Source organism: Capricornis sumatraensis, chromosome 4, assembly GCF_032405125.1.
Source record: "Capricornis sumatraensis isolate serow.1 chromosome 4, serow.2, whole genome shotgun sequence".
Lineage (NCBI taxonomy): Eukaryota > Metazoa > Chordata > Mammalia > Artiodactyla > Bovidae > Capricornis > Capricornis sumatraensis.
In genome coordinates, this window is record NC_091072.1 from 76,490,053 (window position 1) to 76,495,592 (window position 5,540).

The window sequence follows — 5,540 nt, forward strand, 5'->3', positions numbered from 1 at the left end:
ATGCACAACTTCACTTTCTTCACTGAGTTCACCCTCCTCGGGCTGTCTGCTGACCCCCACATCCAGGCTCTGCTCTTTGTGCTGTTCCTGGGGATTTACCTCCTGACATTAGTGGGGAACACAGCGATGATCTTGACCATCAAGGCTGATTCTCGGCTCCACACACCCATGTACTTCTTCCTTGGACACCTGTCTTTCCTAGATCTCGGTTTCTCCTCAGTCACTGTGCCCAAAATGCTACAGAACTTCTTGTCGCAGAAGAAAAGCATCTCTGCGTGGGGCTGCACCACCCAGAGTTTCTTTTTTCTCCTTTATGGGTGTGCTGAAGCCAGTCTTCTCTCTGCCATGGCCTACGACCGCTATGCTGCTGTCTGCCACCCTCTGCTCTACACTGTGGTCATGGACAGGCCTCTCTGCACTGCAATGGTGTGTGCAGCATGGCTGGTGGGGCTTCTGAACTCACTAGTGAATCATCTTTTCATCCACAAGTTACGTTTCTGGGGGTCGAACACTGTCTCCCATTTCTTCTGTGAACTACCGTCACTCTTTCCCCTGTCCTGTTCTGATCCCACTGCCAATGAGTTCCTTCTGTCGGGCTCCAGTGCATTGCTGGGACTTCTGACACTTCCCTTGATCCTGTTCTCTTACTCCAGAATCATTTCTGCCATTCTGAACATCCGTTCCTCTGAGGGCCAAGGCAAGGCCTTCTCCACCTGCTCTTCCCACCTGACTGTGGTGCTCCTGTTCTATGTGACAGCTCTATTCAGGTACATCAGCCCCGCCTCAGGCTCAGTGTTGGAATGAGTGGTCTCTATTCAGTACAGTGTCATCACAAACTTGCTGAACCCTCTCATCTACAGCCTCAAGAACCAGGAGGTGAAGGGCGCTGTGCAAAGGATGCTGAGGAAGTGAACGTGATCCCCAGAGGAGGGATTCTCTGTGTGGTTTTAGTCAGAGAGTGGGGAGGAAGGATATTTGGAAACACTTGGAGAGTAAAAAAAGATATCGGAGGTCAATATAAATATATTTTAAAAGTTATATAGTGGTTCTCAAAGTGTCATCCACATACCAGCAGCATCAGAATGCACATCGTCTGCAAGCTTGCTAGAACGTCTCAGACTCAACCCTGATCTACTGAATCAGAAACTCTAGTCAACAGTCTGTTTCTTAATTATGACAATGGTGCATGCTTGAGTTTGAGAAACAGTGTTTAGCCCAATGAATGTTCGAGAAAACTCTTTGGAAAAAGGTGGGATACTGACATCAAGGTGAAGAATCCCACTTAAATGAGAAAGCTGGTAAAGCAGTCAGGAAGAGAACTTTGGACTATGTGATCTTATGATCTGTTTCCCTCTACAAAACTGTAAAAATGAAAATTCCCTATGTTATTTTAGGGTGTTATAAGGAGGGGAAGAGCTAGACTGTCCACAAAGGCAGATGCAGCCTGTTCCTTCCACCTCTACTGGGTAGCTGCCATTGTAACAGATTCTTCAGCACAGCATGAGGCCAATGGACAGATGTTCCAGAGCAACAACTAGCAAGCACTTCCTCCACCTCGCCTGAGGGCAGCTGAGGGCATTCAGCAGCCAGTTCACCAGATTAGAGGCCATGTGCTTGTCCCAGAGAGCAAGGGCAGCCTGAGGTTATGGTGGAAGCAGTATTCCACATGAGACAGCCCTTCGTGTGTCAGCACTTTCACTGAGAAACTCTGCTTCCTGACCTGGTTGTCTGGGCTACACTATCAGGATCTCTGAGCATTGAGTTCTTTTTGCTTCTGTACTTTTGACCACAAGACTACTTTTGTCTCATTCTTCCTGGAGGACTAGTGACCTCTCTCAGTCTTTAACTATAAACTATATGCAGATGACACCACCCTTATGGCAGAAAGTGAAGAGGAACTAAAAAGCCTCTTGATGAAAGTGAAAGAGGAGAGTGAAAAAGTTGACTTAAAGCTCAACATTCATAAAACAAAGATCATGGCATCTGGTCCCATCACTTCATGGCAAATAGATGGGGAAACAGTGGAAACAGTGTCAGACTTTTCATTGTTAGTGTATAGGAATGCAAGGAATTTCTGTGTATTCGTTTTGTATCCTATGACTTTAGTAAATTCACTGATTCAGTTCAGTTCAGTTCAGTTCAGTCACTCAGTTGTGTCCGACTCTCTGTGACCCCATGAATCGCAGCACGCCAGGCCTCCCTGTCCATCACCATTCCCCGGAGTTCACTCAGACTCACATCCATCGAGTCCGTGCTGCCATCCAGCCATCTCATCCTCGGTCGTCCCCTTCTCCTCCTGCCCCCAATCCCTCCCAGCATCAGAGTCTTTTCCAATGAGTCAACTCTTCTCATGAGGTGGCCAAAGTACTGGAGTTTCAGCTTTACCTCATTCCTTCCAAAGAAATCCCAGGGTTGATCTCCTTCAGAATGGACTGGTTGGATCTCCTTGCAGTCCAAGGGACTCTCAAGAGTCTTCTCCAACACCACAGTTAGCCCTAGTAATTTTCTGATGGGCTTCCCTGATGGCACAGACAGTAAAGAATCCGCCAGCAATGCAGGAGATCCAGGTTCAGTCCCTGGGTCAGGAGGATCCCCTGGAGAGGGAATGGCTACCCACTCTGGTATTCTTGTCTGCAGAATTCAATGGGCTTGATATTCTATCAACATAAATTATGAGATAGTATATTTAGGGTTTTCTATGTACAGTATCATGTCATCTGAAAACAGTAAGAGTTTTACTTCTTTTCATATCTGAAGTCCTTTTATTTTTTTCCTTCTCTGATTGTCATGGCTAGGACTTCGAAAACTATGTTGAATACTAGTGGTAAGCGTGAGCACACTTGTCTTGTTCCTGAGGAAATGCTTTCAGCTTTTCACCATTGAGAAGGATGTTTGCTGTGGATTTGTCATATATGGCCTTCATTATGTGGAAGTAGTTTCCTGCTGCTACTGCTAAATCGCTTCAGTCGTGTCTGACTCTGTGCGACCCCATAGACGGCAGCCCCCAAGGCTCCACCGTCCCTGGGATTCTCCAGGCAAGAACACTGGAGTGGGTTGCCATTTCCTTCTCCAGAAGTAGTTTCCTAGTATGCCCATTTTCTGAAGTTTTTATCATGAATGGGTGCTGAATTTTGTCAAAAGAATTTTCGGCATCGATTGAGATTTTTATCTTTTAATTTGTGGTATATCACATTGATTTGTGTATATCAAAGAATCCTTTCATCTCTTATATAAACCCTACTTGATCATGGTGTGTGATCCTTTTAATGTGTTGCTGGATTCTGTTTGCTGGAATTTTGTTGAGGATTTTTGCACCTATGTTCATCAGTAATATTGGCCTGTAATTTTCTTTTCTTGTGATGTCTTTGTCTGGTTTTGGCATCAAAGTAATGATGGCTTTGTAGAATGAGTTTGGAAGTGTTCTTTCCTCTGCAATTTTTTGGAAGAGTTTGAGAAGCATAGGCATTAGCTTGTCTCTAAATGTTTGATAGAATTCACCTGTGAAGCCATCTGGCCCTGGGCTTTTGTTTTCAGGGGAAATTTTTATCACAGTTTCTATTTCAGGGCTTGTGATTGGCCTGTTCATAATTTCCGTTGCTTCCTGGTTCAGTCTTATAAGGTTCAACTTTTCCAATAATCTGTCCATTTCTTCAGGTTGTCCATCTTATTGGCATATAGTTGCTCAAAATACTCTCTTATGATCTTTTGTGTTTCTAAGCTGTTGTAATCTCTCCTGTTTCATTTCTAATTTTGTTAATTTGAGTCTTCTTTTTCTCTTGATGAGTCTGGCTAATGGTCTGTCAATGTTGTTTATCTTCTCAAAGAACCAGCTTTTAGTTTTATTGCTCTTTGCTATTGTTTGCTTCATTTCTTTTTCATTTATTTCTGCTCCAATCTTTATGCTTTCTTTCCTTTTACTAACTTCCGAAGTTTTTTTGGTTCTTGTTTCTCCAGTTGCTTTAGGGGTAGGGTTAGGTTGTCTATTTGATGCTTTTTGTGTCTTGAGGTAGGATTGCATTTCTATAAGCTTCCCTCTTAGAACTGCTTTTGCTCTATCCCATAGATTTTGAGTTGCTGTGTTTTGTTATCTGTCTCTAGGTATTTTTGACTTCCTCTTTTATTTCTTCAATATACTGTTGTTTACTTAGAAATGTATTGTTTAATCTCTGTGTATTTTTGTTTTTTACAGGTTTTTCCTGTAATAGATATCTAGTCTCATAGCGTTGTGGACAGAAAAGATGCTTAACATGATTTTAATTTTCTTTAATTTACTAACCCTTGATTTGTGACCCAAGATGTGATCTATCCTGGAGAATGTTCCTTCTGCACTTGAGAAGTGTAGTCTTCTCCATTTGGATGGAATGTCATGAAGATGTCAGTTAGGTCTATCTGGTCTAATGTGTCATTTGTGTTTCTTTATTAATTTTTTAATTTTTTATTTTGATGATCTGTCCATTGGTGTAAGTGCAGTGTTAAAGTCCTCTACTATAGTTTGTGTGTTTGTGTGGATTTTCCCTTTTTTCCACTCTTCTTTCAGGAGAATTATCTTATTCTTTTAATTGGGAGTGGTTCCTCTGCTTCTTCATTTTATTTATATTTCTCTGACTTGATGAATTTAGGAGAAACAGTTATCTACTATTGTCTTGAAGGGGCTGTTATTTTAGGTGGGAGCATCTCTGTGTAGACTCCATGAGTCTAATATTTTTGGTGTGAGGGCTGCTTTTAGTATGGATGCCTGCCACATCTTTCCTCAATGTGTACTGGCTGTTATCCCCTTGATAGGGGGTGTGATTAGTGTTGCTGTGACCAGAGCCTGCACGGGATGTTAAACAGTGCCTCCTCTTTGCTCTGTGGTTTTCACAACCCGGCCAGTGGCAGGATCTGCTTGTCAGTTGGAATAGCAGCCCCCAGATTCATTTCTGAGAGCTGCAGTGTGAGGCAGAACTGACAGGAGCATGTCCACAGGGAGAAGAGTCGTGGAGTATTCCACTGCAAGAGCTATTCCCCGGGAAGTGCATGGCCTTATGGTGTCACCTGTCACCTATTGTGCAGGCTCACAAAGTACACTTGTTTTTACTTCCCTCAGCCCTGCCTCAACCACAGGAATGCAGGTAATAGGACTGGGTGTTCCTTAGGCACTGTGTTCACCAAGCCACCAGTGCAGTCACCAATACAGATCTTTGGAAGTCAGGCATCAGGCCCACCTGCGGGAGCTATGGAATCAGCCCAGACCCCAGCCCCGCCTACACATGCATGTACCTGCAAAGCCTGTAGCTGCCAACACTGGACCCACCCCAGCCACTGGAGTACCATTAGTCCTCTTGGGTATCCCATAGGTCCGAGTTTACAAAGCTGCTGGCAGTGGTATAAATAAATACACAGACTTCAGCATTCAGTCAGTATTCTGTGAGAATTCTTCTATGTGTAGATGTATTTTTGATGTCTTTGTGGGAGGAGGTGAGCTTATTGTTCTATTCTCTCATCTTGGTTTCCTCTCTAAAGTTAGGATCTTTATCCTCTTTCAAGATAATGTGAAGGCC

General features: G+C 43.5%; 1 pseudogene; it reads left to right on the forward strand.

Moving 5' to 3' along the window:
* Positions 1-912, forward strand: LOC138078624 (olfactory receptor 8S1-like; annotated as a pseudogene).
* Positions 913-5,540: the final 4,628 nt, after the last annotated feature.